A 15,257-nucleotide genomic window follows, 5' to 3' on the forward strand; every position below is an offset into this window, starting at 1 on the left:
GTGGTGAACCTGTGGAAGTCTCTACCACAGAAAGTTATTGAGGCCAATTCACCAAATATATTCAAAAAGAAGTTAGATGAAGTCCTTACTACTATGGGAATCAAGGGGTATGGTGCGAAAGCAGGAATGGGGTACTGAAGTTGCATGTTCAGCCATGAACTCATTAAATGGCGGTGCAGGCTAGAAGGGCCGAATGGCCTACTCCTGCACCTATTTTCTATGTTTCTATGTTTCTATGATTGCGGCAGATAAGGAATAATGGGACGTGCAATGAGTCCTGGTTGCCATGGCAAATCAGTCATTGGAATTTGGCATGCAGGTACAGCAGGCGGTGAAGAAGGCAAATGGTATGTTGGCCTTCATAGCTAGGAGATTTGATTATAGGAGCAGGGATATCTTATGCAGTTTCTACAGGGCCTTAATGAGCCTCACATACGATATTGTATTCAGTTCTGGGCTCCCAAGCTGAGGAAGGACGTTCATGTTATTGAGGGATTGCAGCGAAGATTCACCAGAATGATTCCCGGCAAGACTGACATCTGAGGAGAAACTGGATCGACTGGGCTTGTATTCACTGGAGTTAACAAGGATGAGAGGGAATCTAATAGAAAAATCTCAAAATCTGACGGGATTGGACAGGTTAGATGCAGGAAGAATGTTCCCGATGTTGGGTCAGTCCAGGACCGGGGGACATCGTCTCAGGATAAGATGGAGGAAATTTAGGTCTGAGAGGAGGAGAAACTTCTTCGCTCAGAGAGTTGTTAAGCTGTAGAATTTTTCACCACAGTGAGTTGTTGATGCCAGTTCATTGGATATATTCAGGAGCGGGTAAGTTATGGCCCTTACGGCTAATGGGATCAAGGGGTATGGAGAGAAAGCAGGAAAGGGGTACTGAGGGAATGATCAGTCATTATCCTATTGAATGGTGGTGCTGGCTCGAAGACCGAATGGCCTACTCCTGCAACAATGTTGTATGTTTCTGTGTTTCTATGTTGGGTGAATGAAGAAAAAAGGACACTTCTCCTTAACGTGAGAACGATGACTTCCAGGAGCAAAGTCGGTGAGCACGTTTTCTTGGAATGATAATGCTCATCTGGATTCCAGATTCTGGAACATAAGAACATAAGAATCTGAGAAATAGTAACACGAGTACACCATTTGGATCCTCTGGCAGGTTCCGGCATTGATCGAGGTTGTGGCTGAACGTCTACCACAATTTAACCTGCCAGCACTATTGCCATATCCCTTGATTGCCTTAATTTCAAAAATCTAATGATTTATTTCTGAATATGCTCAACGACAGAGCCTCCGCATCACTCGCCGATAGAGAATTTTAATATTCACAACTTTCTAAGTTTAGATATTTCTACTCATCACACTCCTCAATGGATGACCCTAAATTCAGGAAATTTGATCCCTCGTTCGAGACAGGAATAACATCCCATAAACAAAAACACTCACTGTCCCAGCAAGAAGTGTGTATTAGTAAATGAGATCACATCTAATTATTCTAAACTGCAGAGAATACAGCCCGACTCTACTTAATCGTTCCTTGTAGGAACACTCACGTCACGTCTTAGACAAGGAATCCAAACCGGTACACAAAACTCCAGCTGTGCACTCACCAGTGCCCTGTATAATTATAGTAAGACTTCTTTACTCTTGCATTCATGTCCTCTGGTAATAATGGCGAACAAATCTTTTCCTGTCTTCATTGCTTGCTCTACTTGCATATTATATTCCGTGATTCGTGTACAAGGACACAGAGGTCCCTCTGAAGAATAGTAGTTTCCAATCTCTCACCATTTAATAAATCTCTATTTTTATATTGTTTCTGCAACAGTGGAAAACATAACATTTCTCCTCACTATATTCCATTTGCCACGTTCTTGCCCACTCACTTAGCCTGTATATATTCCCTTGAAGCATCTTTGCATTCTGCTCGCAACTTAAATTCCCACCCAACTTTATATAATTGGCAAACTTCAATATTCTACACTTTGTCCCGTGAATCAAATCATTGATAAACTTTGTGAATTGCTGAGGCCCAAGCACCGAACATTGCGTTCCCCACAATTTACAGCAAACCATAATTCATTTGTACTCACCTTAACCAATCCTCAAAGCATTTTAGTATAATAACCCCAATACATTGAGCACTATATTCATTATTACTCTCTTAAGTGGCTGCTTATTGAATGCCTTCTGTATACCTAAATACACACATCCAATAGATCCCCTTGCCTATGCTACTCGTTGCATCCTCAAAAACTGTAACACATTGATGGAAACATCATTTCTCTGATATAGAACTCTCAACCTCACAAGGTTGTGGCTGTTGAGTACAAGCCGAGCTTTCGCCAGTGAGCCATAGATTTCTGATTGTTAATTCAATGTATAACCCTCATTCTGTTTGGCTTCATTCATTGAGGAAATGGCCACTCGACAATGGTGAAAATGTCGGATCATCTTCTCTCAGCAAGCTTCACTGGAAGTGCAGCTCATGCGAGTGGATACCATAGATTGCGCATGGACCATGGACACTGATTTAGTAATGTCTGGTGTCAAGTGGATCCAGAGCATATAGCGAAAGCTATTGACCAAAGTATAAAAAGGAAGACGCGGGACTTGTACCTGCAATCTCTGATAACAGCATTTTCATCATTGAGAGTATTGCAGGTCCGCCTGGCAGTGTTTATCTCGGATTCTCGATATCTCGGTTGATTCTGAATGAATGAATCCGTGAGTTTGCGCTTCATTATGTGTGAGTGGAAGACTTGAAGATATGATCTTAATTTTTCCCTGTAAATCATTCACATCTGCATACTCGCTAAATTTGTACAAATGCATAACCGAGAGGTTGTGTACATAGGAACAGGAGTAGATCATTGAGCCCACTCAATGTGTAAATGGCTGATCTTTATCTTGCTACCTCTGGCCCACATCCTACCATTCGTTGATACAAATATTTCAACGTCAGATTTGAAATTAACAGTTCATCGATCATCAATTTCAGTTTGCAGAAGAGCGTTCCAAACTTTATCATCCTTTTTGAGCAGACGTGTTGATGAAGTTCACTTTTGGCTCTAATTTGAAGACTATGCCCCCAAGACCGAGATTCCACAGACAGCGGGGCAAGTTTTTCTCCGCTTATATTAATATTTCCCCTTAATATTTTGGATTTATCGGTCAAATCACACATTTTCCTTCTAATTACAATCGTGTACAACTCTAATATTGTAATCTCGCCTTGGATTCTAGGTGTCATTTGGAAAGACCGAAACTGCCCTCACTCCAAGGTGATTATATCCTTCCTTCATTGTAAATAATAAGCAGACGCACAGAAATATAAAGCAAGGCTGTGGCGCAAAATCTCTAACGTGGGAATAATTTGAAACATTTTACTGAGTGCAGCACAGAGACGATGGAATTAATGGCGCATATTTTGAGCAGAATGACTCTCTGCACACTTGCACACAAGATCGGTGGAAAATGCAGCTGTATCATTGGAGCACTGATGCCTCACATCACTGCAGCGTGGCACTAGTGGCATAATGGGTTAGCGTGAAGTACTTGTATAATAATGCAAAGCCAAAGTTGTGAGTTCGGTCATCGCCAATATCAGGCGAGTATTCAACGTTGAAATGATGCTTGGTGTTTCCCTCATCTTGTATCTACTTATTAGCGGTTCCATGTGAGCAGCGAAAATCCAAAGAGCCACAATGATCCAGGGACAGGTTACAGTTCTTTGACAGTGCGTTAGTGTTACTTCTTTATGTTTGAAGGAGCGAGCCGTTTCCATTATTAAACCAGTAAGTATGTTGCACGTGGTGAGTCGGAGAGGATCGGGAGCTGCGTCGGAGAGGCCTTCAAAAATATCCAAAGCGTGCCTGAGGCTCGGCAGGTGTGTCGCAGAGGCCGAGATAAAGGCCCAACGCTTCGCTGCGGCTCAGGAGTTCGTGATGCATCGGAAAGGCTCGGAGTGCGTCAGTTAGGCCTATAAAAAGGCCCAACGCGTCGCTGATTCCCGGGAGCTCTGGTGAATCGGAGAGGCCTATTAACAGGACCACCACATCGCTGAGGATCGGGAGTGCGTGTTGAGTAGCAGATGCTCCGAAGTTGCGTCGAGAAGCCTATCGAATGGCGCAGCGCTAGCTGAGCCTCGGGAGTTCGTGGTGTGTCGGAGAGGCTCGGTAGTTTCGTTGGAGAGGCCTACAAATAGGCCCAACGCGTCGCTGAGGCTCGAGAGTTCGTGGTGAGTCGGAGAGGTTGGGGAGGTTGTTGGAGAGGCCCATGAAAAGGCCTTGTTCGTCGTTGATACTCGGGTTTTGTAGTGAGACGGGGAGGCTCGGGACTTGCGTCGGAGAGGCATAAAAGTCCCAACGTGTCGCTGAGGCTTGGAATTCGCAGTGAGTCGGAGAGGCTCCGGAGTTCCGTTGGAGAATCTGATAAAAAGGCCCAACGCGTCGCCGAGGCTCTGGAGTTCATATTGAGTCGGAGACGCTCGGGAGGTGCACCGGAGAGACGCATTAAAAGACCCAACGCGTAGCTGAGGTTGGGGAGGTCGTGGTGAGTCGGCGATGGTCGCGGGTTGCGTCGGAGAGGTCTATAAAAAGGCCCAATGCATCGCTGAGGCTCGGGACTTCGTAGTGTGTCGGAAAGGCTCGGGATGTGCATCAGAGAGACTTATAAAAAGGCACAACGCATCGCTGAGGCCAGCTGGTGCAGCTACACTGAGAAGTCAAAAAAGAAGTAGAAAGAATCGAATGGTGACGTCACAGCCAAAGGGGTAAGTGATTGAATGGTGATTGGTAAGCAGTTTTTCTTTTTCTCCTCATCAGTAAGTAATCTTTTAACATTGTTGTTGCCCAATTAAGTTAATCCACGTGTTAAGTCGTGGCAGGAGAGCTCGGACACGTGTTATGCTCCTCCTGTACCATGTGAGAACTCAGGGACGCCTCTGGTGTCCCTGACGACGATGTGTGCAGGAGGTGCATCCATCTGCAGATCATAACAGACCGCATTGCAGCACGTGAGTTGCGGCTGGATTCAGTCTGGAGCATCCACGATGCTGAGCATGACGTGAATAGCACGCTTAGCGAGTTGGTCACACCGCAGGAAAAGAGTGAACAGCCAGATAGGGAACGGCTGACCAACAGGAAGAGCAGTGCAAGGAAGGTAGTGCAGTCGTCATTTGCGGTCATCCGCTAGCCAAGCAGATACACCGCTTTGCGTATTGTTGAGGCGGATGATTCTTCAGGGGAAGGCAGCAGCAACCAAGTTCATGGCACCATGTCTGCCTCTGCTGCACAAGAGGGCAATAAAACGAGTGGGAGAGCGATACCGATCGGGGGTTCAATTGGAAGGAAAATAGATAGGCGTTTCTGCGGCCGCAACCAAGACTCCTGGATGGTAAGTTGGCTCCCTGGTGCAAGGGTCGAGGATGTCTCGGAGCGGGTGTATGACTTTCTGAAAAGGGACGGTGAACAGCCAGTTGTCGGGGTGCATAGACTTACCCACGATATAGGTAAGAAGAGTGATGAAGTTCTACGAGACGCAATTAGGGAGCTAGGAGCGAAATTAAAAGTTGTAGATCAAAAGTGGTGTCTCAGAATGGCTATCAGTGCCACGTGTTAGACATAGTAGGAAGCGCAGGATAAATCGCATTAATATGTGGCTTGAGCAGTACAAACATAGAAAATATGTGCAGGAGTCGGCGCCTTTCGCCCTTCGAGCCTGCACCGTTATTCAATGAGTTCATGACTGAACATGCAACATCAGTACCCCATTCCAGCTTTCTCGCCATACACCTGGATCCCCCTACTAGTAACGAATACATCTAACTCATTTTTGAATATATTTAGTGAATTGGCCTCAACAACTTTCTGTGGTAGAGAATTCTACAGGTTAACCAATTTCTGGGTGAAGACGTTTCTCCTCATCTCGTACCTAAATGGCTTTCCCCTTATCCTTAGACTGTGACCCCTGCTTCTGGACTTCTCCAACATTGCAAACATTCTTCCAGCATCTAACCTCTCTAAACCCGTCAGAATTTTAAACGTTTCTCGGAGATCCCCTCTCATTCTTCTGAACTCCAGTGAAGACAAGCCCAGTTGACCCAGTCTTTCTTGATATGTCAGTACGGCCATCCCGGGAATCAGTCTGGTGAACCTTCGCTGCACTCCCTCAATAGCAAGAATGTCCTTCCACAAGTTAGGAGACCAAACTGTACAAAATACTCCAGGTGTGGCCTCAGCAAGGCCCTGTACAACTGTAATAACACCTGCCTGCCCCTGTACTCAAATCCCGTCGCTACGAAGGCCAATATGGCATTTTCTTTCTTAACCGCCTGCTGTACCTGCATGCCAACACTCAATGACTGATGTACCATGAGACCCAGGTCTCGTTGTTCCTCCCCTTTTAATAATCTGTTATCATTTAGATAATAGTCTGTCTCTCTGTTTTTACCATCAAAATGGATAACCTGACATTTATCACATTACACTTCATCTGCCATGCACTTGCTCACTCACCTAACCTATCCAAGTCACTCTGCAGCCTCATGGCATCCTCCTCGCAGCTCACACTGCCACCCAATTTAGTGACATCCGCAAATGTGGAGATACTACATTTAATCTCCTCGTCTAAATCATTAATGTACAATGTAAACAGCTGGGACCCCAGCACAGAAACTTGCGGAACCACAAATGTCACTGCCTATCATTCTGAAAATTATCCATTTACTCCTACTCTTTGCTTCCTGTCTGCCAAACATTTCTCAATCCCCGTCAGCACACTACCCCCAATCCTACGTTCTTTAACTTTGCATATGAATCTCTTGTGTGGGACCTTGGCGAAAGCCTTCTGAAAGTCCAAATACACCACATCAACTGGTTCTTCCTTGTCCACTCGACTGGAAACATCCTCCAAAAATTCCAGAAGTTTTGTCAAGCATGGTTTCCCTTTCACAAATCGTTGCTGACTTGGACCTATCACGTCACCACTTTGTAAATGCGCTGCTATGACATTCTTAATAATTGATTCCATCATTTTACCCTCTACCGATGTCGAGCTGAACGATCTATAATTCCTTGTTTTCTCTCTCTCTAATTTTTTAAAGGTTGGGTTACATTGGCTACCCTCCACTCCATATGAACTGATCCAGAGTCTATGGAATGTTGGAATATGAATGTTAATGCATTCGCTATTTACAAGGCAACCTCCTTAAATACACTGGGATGCAGACCATCTGGCCCTGCGGATTTATCGGTCTTCAATTCCATCAATTACCCCAACATAATTTCCCGACTAATAAGGATCTCCCTCAGTTCCTCCTTCTTACGAGACACTGAGAACACTTTTATATCCGGAAGGTAGTTTGTGTCCTCCTTCGTGAATACCGAAACAAAGTACTTGTTCAATTGGTCTGCCATTTCTTTGTTCCCCCGTATGAATTCCCCTGATTCTGACTGCAGAACTTTTTTTTAAAAATTTTTTTGAAGCATTTGCAGTCCGTTTTAATGTTCCCTGCAAGCTTCCTCTCGTACTCTATTTTCCCTGCCCTTGTCAAACCCTTTGTCCTCCTCTGCTGAGTTCTGAATGTCTCCCAGTCGCCGGGATCGCTGCTATTTCTGGCCAATTTGTAGCCACTTCATTGGCTTTAATGCTATCCCTGATTTCCCTTGAAAGCCACGGTTGAGCCACCTTCCCTTTTTTTCATTTTTACACCAGACAGGGATGTACAATTGTTGTAGTTCATCCATGCAGTCTCTAAATGTCTGCCATTGCCCATCCACTGTCAACCCCTTAAGTATCATTCCCCAATCTATCCTATCCAATTCACACTCATACCTTCAAAGTTACCCGTCTTTACGTTCTGGACTATGGTCTCTGAATAAACTGTTTCATTCTCCATCCAAATGTAGAATTTCACCATATTATGGTCACTCTTCCCCAATGGGCTCGCACAAAGAGATTGCTAACTAATCCGCTGTCATTACACAACACCCAGTCTAAGATGGCCTCCCCCTAGTTGGTTCCAGCCGAATCCTTCTTTCAAAAACTGGGTCCGTAGCCCTGTATGTTAGGGCACTTCTATTGCAGATCCAGGTCATTTTTAGATAGAGTGCAATCTTCTGCCTCTGCCACCTTTTCAGTCTGTGTGTTTCCAAACCTCCACCATTCTATGGGTGAAAAATTCCACTCTAATTCCACTTTGATTATGTTAAATTATTCCCGCTTGTTGTTGACCCATATCCGAATGGCAATACGTCGTTACTATCCATTTTATATAAACACTCATCATTGTATTGACACCTGAATGAGTTCACTTCTCAGCATCTGCTATTCTGAAAAAAATGAATACATCCCATGTCATCATTCCTGATAGATAATATCCTCCAAGTCAGGCAACATCCTCGTAAATCTGCTCTTTACCAGCTCTACAGCAATCACATCGTCCCTGTAATGACATGAGCAGAACTGCACGCAGTTTTCTTGTTTTGGCCTATGTGTTCCATATGCCATTAAACCAAATTTTCAGAACATGAGAAAATATGAAATATGAGCAGGAGTAGGCCATTTGCCCCCTTGTTTCTGTAAGATCATGGCTGATCTGGTCTGCTACCTGCAGGCATGTGTTTAACTGCGCTCGAAGCTCCCTTTGTTCCTCTGCACTTCCAAATGTTCTTACATTCACTTGCCCTGTTAGCCCTCCCCGAACGCATATCCTAAACTTCTTCGGAATAAATTCCCTTTGCCATGCTCCTGTCCACCTGAAAGTAAACTGGCAGATAACACGAATTTCTTCTGGTACAAAAGAAGGAAAACTATGGCGAAAGTAAATATTGGTCCCCGAGAAGGCGTGACTGGGTAATTAATAATGGGAAGCTGGGAAATGGCAGAAACGTGGAACAAATATTTTGTAATGGGCTTCACGGTAGAAGACACTAAAATATCCCAATTGCGGATAATCAATGGGCTTTTGGGAGGGATGGATCACTATCACAAAAGAAATAGTACTCAGTTAAATAAAGGGCATAAAGGCGGACAGGTCCCTGGACCTGACGTCTTGCATCCTAGGTCTTAAAAGAAATGGCTGAAGTGATAGTGAATGCATTGGTGGTAATCTGACAAATCTTCCTGGATTCTGGGAAGCTCCCAGCGTATTGAAGACCCGAAAATGTGAAGCCCCTATGTAAAAAACGAGGCAGACAGAAAGCAGGAATGTATAGATCAGTTTTCCTAACATCTGTCGTTGGGAAAATGCTGGAGTCCATTATTAAGGAAGCAGTGGCAGGTCATTTCGAAAAGCATAATTTAAACAATCATGGTTTAATGAAAGGGAATCCATGTTTGACAAATTTGCTGGAGTTCTTTGAGGATGTAATGAGCAGGTGAATAAGAGGTAACCATTGGATGTGGTAAATTTAGCTTTCCAGAAGGCATTCAATAATATGCAACATAAAGGGTTACTGCACAAGATAAATCCGGGGTCTTGGGTTCGGGGTAATATATTAGCTTTGATAGAGGATTGGTTAATTAAAAGAAAATAGAGCGTCGGGATAGATGGTTCATTGTCCGTTTGGCAAACAGTAACTAGTGGGGGTGCTGCAGGGATAGGTGCTGGGGCCTCAACAACTTACAATTTATATTATTGATTTGACTGAAGGAACCGAGTGCAATGTCGCCAAGTTATCTGATGAAAAAAAAAGATGGGTGGGAAAGCAAGTTGTGAGGTGGACACAAATTATTTCCAAAGAGACATAGCGAGGCTAAGAGAGTGAGCACACATTTGGCAGGAGCAGTATAATTTGGGAAAATGTGAGGTTATTCACTTTGGCAGAAGATGTATCAAAGCAAATTAGTTTTAAATGGAGAAAAATTTCAAAATGCTGCAGGTCAGATGGTCCTGCGGGTCCTTGTGCAGAAAACACAAATATTTAGTATGCAGATAGAGCAGGTAATCAAGAAAGCAAATGGAATGTTGCCATTTATTGAATGGTGTTTGAGTATAAAAGCAGAGAGGTCCTGCTACAAGTATACATGGCATTGGTGAGGCGAAACCTCGATTACTGCATAGATTTTTGGTCAATAGGTTGCGCCTATACACATTGGAGTTCAGAAGAATGAGACGTCAACTTATTGAAACACATAATATAATGAGGCATCTCGACAAGGTAGGTGCAGAGAGGACGTTTCCGCTTATATGTGAAAAAAACTCGGGGACATAGTCTCAGAATAAGTCGCTGCCCATTTAAAACTGAGATGAGGAGGAATTGCTTCTCTCACAAGGTTGTAAATCTTTGCAATTCTCTGCCCCAGAGAGCTGTTTAGGCTGTTTGAACACATTTAACGCGGAGATATACAGAATATTGTGCGATAAGGGGGTAAAGGGTTATGGGGAGCGGGAAAGGAAGTGCAGCTGAATCCATGATCAGATCAGCCATGGCTTTATTGAACGGTGGAACAGGATTGATGTATTAAATGGTCTTCTCCTGCTCCTATTTCTTAAATTCTTATTTTCTTATATTGTTAGGTCGAATAAATTTCTCCTCGTCTCTATTTTAAATGTGCTGCCGCTTATGCTGAGACAAGTTTCACTTTCTCTACGTTTGCAAATATCCTCTCTGCATTCATCTATTCGAGCACGTTCATTAACGTATATGTTTCATAGAAAACATAAAAACATAGAAAATAGGTGCAGGAGTAAGCCATTCGGCCCTTCGAGCCTGCACCGCCATTCATTGAGTTCATGGCTGAAAATGCAACTTCAGTACCCCAATCCTGCTTTCTCGCCGTCCCCATTGATCCCCCTCGTAGTAAGGACTGCATCTAACTCATTTTTGAAAATATTTAGTGAATTGGCCTGAACAACTTCCTGTGGGAGAGAATTCCACACGTTCACCACTCTCTGGGTGAATAAGTTTCTCCTGACCTCGGTCCTAAATGGCTTACCCCTTATCCTTAGACTGTGACCCCTGATTCTGGACTTCCCCAACATTGGGAACATTCTTCCTGCATCAAAGCTGTCTAATCCCGTCAGAATTTTAAATGTTTCTATGAGACCCCCTCTCATTCTTCTGAACTCCAGTGAATACAAGCCCAGTTGATCCAGTCTTGATATGTCAGTCCTGCCATCCCGGGGATCAGTCTGGTGAATCTTCGCCGCACTCCCTCAAATGCAAGAACCTCCTTCCTCAAGTTAGCAGACCAATACTGTGCACAATACTCAAGGCGTGTTCTCAGAAAGGCCCTATACAACTGTAGTAACACCTCCATGCACCTGTACTCAAATCCACTCACTATGAAGGCCAACATGCCATTTGCTTTCTGAACCGCTTGCTGTTCGTGCATGCCAACCTTCAATGACTGATGGACCATGACACCCAGTTCTCGTTGCACCTCCCCTTTTCCTAATATATCACCATTCATATAAGAGTCTGTCTGTCTGTTTTTACCACAAAGTGGATAACCTCACATTTATCCACATTATACTTCATCTGCCATACATTTGCTAGGTCACATAACCTATCCAAGTCACTCTGCAGCCTCAAAGCATCCTCCTCGCAGCTCACACTGCCACCCAACTTAGTGTCATCTGCAAATACTACATATAATCCCCACGTCTAAATCATTAATGTACAATGTAAACAGCTGGGGCCCCAGCACAGAACCTTGCGGTACACCACTAGTCACTGCCTGCCATTCTGAAAAGTACCCATTTACTCCTACTCTTTGCTTCCTGTCTGCCAACCAGTTCTTAATCCATGTTAGCACACTACTCCCAATTCCATGTGCTTTAACTTTGCACACTAATCTCTTGTGTGGGATCTTGTCGAAAGCCTTCTGAAAGTCCAAAAACACCACATCAATTGGTTCTCCCTTGTCCACTCTACTGGAAACATCCTCAAAAAATTCCAGAAAACTTGTCAAGCATGATTTCCCTTTCACAAATCCATGCTGACTTGGACCTATCATGTCACCTCTTTCCAAATGCGCTGCTATGACATCCTTAATAATTGATTCCATCAATTTATCCACTACCGATGTCAGGCTGATAAGGATACCTTTCATTCTTCTGAATTCCAATGAATATAGGCCCAACATATTCACCCTTTCATCACAACCTGGTGAACCTTCTCTGACCAGCCACCAATGCAAAAATATCCTTCCTAATATATGGAGTCCAAAACTGTATGCAATATTCTAGGTGAGGCCTTCGCAATCCAATGTACAGTTGTAGCAGTAGCTCTCTGCTTTTATACGTTATCCTCCCAGCAATTCCATTTGCCTTCCTTATTACTTGATGTATCTGCACACTAATTTTTGTGTTTGATGCACAAGGACCGCAAGGTCCCTGTGTACTGCAGCATTTTGCAATTTTTCTCCATTTAAATTAACATTTGTTTTTCTATGTTTTCTGACAAAGTTGATAAGTAAACATTTTCCCACATGATACTCAATCTGCCAATATTTAGTGTCCTCTTCACATTTGGTTTCTCACTCATCTTTCCATCATCAGCAAACTTGGGTACATTACACTCGATCCCTTCATCCATATCAATCATGTAGATTGTAAATATTTGAGGACCAGCACTGATCCTTGCGTCACCCCACTCGTCACTGTTTACAACAGGAAAATTCACCATTTATACTGACTCTCCGTTTCCTGTTAGGTAGCGAATCCTCTCTCCATGCTAATATATTACCCCAACCCGCTCAACTTTTAACTTGTTAAGTAACCTCTTATGTGACCCTTTATTGCAAGCCTTCCGGAAATCCAAATAAATCACATCGACTGCTCTTCCACTCCACCGTATCTATCCTGCTCGTTACAACTTCATGAATTCCAGCAAATTTGTCGAACAATATTTCCCTTTCATAAATCCATGCTGATTGTGCTTGATTGATTAATTATTTTCCGAAAATCCCGCTATTGCTTCCTTAACAATGGACTCCAGCATTTTCGCAACGACAGATGTTAAGCTAACTGGTCTACAGTTTCATCCTTCTTGTCTGCATCATTTTTTTAAAATAGGGGCGTTAAATTTGCGGTTTGCAAATTCGTCAGGACAGGGAATGTCGGTGAATTAATTCACTATCTCTGCAGCCCCTTCTTTTGAGAGCCTAGGATATAAGCAAGTAGGTGCAGGGGTCTTGTCCATCTTTAGTCCCATTATTTTACCTGTACCAATTCATTAGTGACAATGATTGTACTAAGTTCTTCCTTCCCAATAGCCCCTTGATTATCCACTATTAGGATATTATTAGTGTCTTCTACCTTGAAGACCAATACAAAACATTGGTTCAACCTCTCTGCCAATTTCCTGTTCTCCATTATTAATTCTCCAATCTCATCCTGCAGGGAACCAATATTTACTTGAGCCATTATTTTCCTTTTTATATGCATTTACAAACTCTTAATATCTATTTTTATATTTCGTGCTCGTTTACAGAGGGTTGTACATCTAGGGAATTGTATGCTCCAGAGAGCTGTCGAAGTTGGGTAGTTGAATATAATTAAGACGGTGGTAGACAGATTTGTGAATGATAACGCAATAAAGGGGAGAGGACAAGGAAGTGGAGATGAATCCATGAGCAGATCAGCTATGGTCTTATTAAATGGTGGAGCAGGCTCGAGGGGACAAAGGGCGGAGTCCTAGTTTTTATGTAGTAATGATGTTATTGATATATTCCTGCAATCCACGGTTTTCTTCTTCATTATCAACTAGACAGCAATTTTTTGTATTCTATGCGAACTTCTTAATCATACCCCATCGTTCCAAGTCTAAATTATTGATATATACCGTAAAAAGCAAGGGAACCCTTCCTGAGCCGTGTGGGACCCAATTCGGAACTGTCTTCTATTCACACAATTGCCTTAACAAATTATCATTTGCGTCCTGCTTCTGAGCCATTTTTGGGGATCCAACTTGTAACTTGCATTTGATCACATTCGCATTTAGTTCCAAAGGAAGATTAGAAAAAGAGCAGGAATAGGACTTTCGGACCCTCCAAAATTTAATGTGACCATGCCTGATCTTTTACCTCAAAACCACTTTCCTGTACAATGCCCATATTATTCTGAGAACCCTGGTTCACGACTCCCAAGCCAGATAAAAAATCCTCCTTGCATTTACTCTGTCAAGCCCTGTAAGAGATTTTTTGTTTCAATGTGATCAACTCTCATTCTTCTAAAGTCTGAAGAATATAGGCCTAGTCTATTCAATCTCTCCACATCGGGCAACTCCCCCATCGAAGGAATCAGTCCGGTGAATCTTAGCTGCACTTGCTCAAAGGCAAATATCTCTTCCTTAGGTAAGGAGATCAAACTGTACAAAGTGTTGCAGGTGCGGTGTAATCAGTGGCCAATTTAATTGCAGTAAGATATATTTCCTCTTGTACTCAAATCCTCTTGTAATAAAGGCCGACATACGTTTTGGTTTCTTAATTGCTTAAGACCCTGCATTTTATCTTTCAATGATTCGTGTACCAGTTCCCTCTGAACACCAACGTTTCCAACGCTCTCAACATTTTAAAAATATTCTTCTTTTCTTTATTTCCTACGAAATTCGATGGAATCACATTTCTCCAAATTATATCCATTTGCCATATTCATGCCGACTCAATTTCCATATCTATATCCCCTTGAAGTCTCTTTGCATCATCCAAACAACTTACATGCCCATCTAGTTTCGTATCATCAGTGAACTTGAATATATTTCGTTCGATCCCCTCATCTAAATCATTTATATAGAATGGAAATTGCTGAAGCACCACTGCTTGCGGCAAACCACTAGTTAACACCTGCGAACCCAAAAATGATACAGTTTATTCCGACACTCTGTTTTATGTCCATTAACCAATCTTCAGTTCCTGCTAATAAAAAACCCCAATCATATGAGCCCTAATTTTGACCAATTTTCTTTTGTGTTGTTCCTCATCGAATGCGATCATGTGAATCCAATTGCATCACATCCGCTACTCCCTATTTAACTATTCTGCGAGTTACAACCTCAAAAATTCTAACAGATTTGTTGAACATGATTCCCAGTAAATGAATACATTCTGCCCAATCCTATTGTTATGTTCTAAGTGCTCTGTTACCATGTCCTGAATAACAAATTCTAGCATTTTCCCAAATACTGATGTCAGGCTAACTGATCTGTCGTTCCTAGTTTTCTCTTTCCCTCCTTTCCTAAATCGTGCGATTTACTCGCGACCTTCCAATCTGCGGGAATTATCCCGGAATCTAT

The sequence above is a fragment of the Pristiophorus japonicus genome, unplaced genomic scaffold, assembly GCF_044704955.1.
Source record: "Pristiophorus japonicus isolate sPriJap1 unplaced genomic scaffold, sPriJap1.hap1 HAP1_SCAFFOLD_66, whole genome shotgun sequence".
Classification (NCBI taxonomy): Eukaryota; Metazoa; Chordata; class Chondrichthyes; family Pristiophoridae; genus Pristiophorus; species Pristiophorus japonicus.